This window comes from Ipomoea triloba, chromosome 16, assembly GCF_003576645.1.
Source record: "Ipomoea triloba cultivar NCNSP0323 chromosome 16, ASM357664v1".
In the NCBI taxonomy this organism is placed as follows: domain Eukaryota; kingdom Viridiplantae; phylum Streptophyta; class Magnoliopsida; order Solanales; family Convolvulaceae; genus Ipomoea; species Ipomoea triloba.
In genome coordinates, this window is record NC_044931.1 from 17,507,524 (window position 1) to 17,508,741 (window position 1,218).

Consider the following 1,218-nt stretch of genomic DNA (forward strand, 5'->3'; position numbering starts at 1 on the left):
GTCTCATTTCGATCTTCGGATCCTTATGAGTCCGGCAGTCTATCTGCCTTTGATTGAGTTAGGTTGAGATAACCTAAGTCTCATTTCGATCTTCGGACCCTTATGAGTCCGGCAGTCTGCCTGCCTTTGAGTGAGTTAGGTTGAGATAACCTAAGTCTCATTTCGATCTTCGGATCCTTATGAGTCCGGCAGTCTTTCTGTCTTCGAGTGAGTTAGGTTGAGATAACCTAAGTCTCATTTCAATCTTCGGATCCTTATGAGTCCGGCAGTCTTTCTGTCTTCGAGTGAGTTAGGTTGAGATAACCTAAGTCTCATTTCAATCTTCGGATCCTTATGAGTCCGGCAGTCTTTCTGTCTTCGAGTGAGTTAGGTTGAGATAACCTAAGTCTCATTTCAATCTTCGGATCCTTATGAGTCCGGCAGTCTTTCTGTCTTCGAGTGAGTTAGGTTGAGATAACCTAAGTCTCATTTCAATCTTCGGATCCTTATGAGTCCGGCAGTCTTTCTGTCTTCGAGTGAGTTAGGTTGAGATAACCTAAGTCTCTTTTCGATCTTCGGATCCTTATGAGTCCGGCATTCTGCCTGCCTTTGAGTGAGTTAGGTTGAGATAACCTAAGTCTCATTTCGATCTTCGGATCCTTATAAGTCCGTCAGTCTGTCTGCCTTTGAGTGAGCTAGGTTGAGATAACCTAAGTCTCATTTCGATCTTCGGATCCTTATGATTCCGGCAGTCTGCATGTCTTTGAGTGAGTTAGGTTGAGATAACCTAAGTCTCATTTCGATCTTCGGATCCTTATGAGTCCGGCAGTCTGTCTGCCTTTGAGTGAGTTAGGTTGAGATAACCTAAGTCTCATTTCGATCTTCGGATCCTTATGAGTCCGGCAGTCTTTCTGTCTTCGAGTGAGTTAGGTTGAGATAACCTAAGTCTCATTTCGACCTTCGGATCCTTATGAGTCCGGCAGTCTGTCTGCCTTTGAGTGAGTTAGGTTGAGATAACCTAACTCTCATTTCGATCTTCGGATCCTTATGAGTCCGGCAGTCTTTCTGTCTTCGAGTGAGTTAGGTTGAGATAACCTAAGTCTCATTTCGATCTTCGGATCCTTATGAGTCCGGCAGTCTGCCTGCCTTTGAGTGAGTTAGGTTGAGATAACCTACGTCTCATTTCAATCTTCAGATCCTTATGAGTCCGGCAGTCTGCCTGCCTTTGAGTGAGTTAGG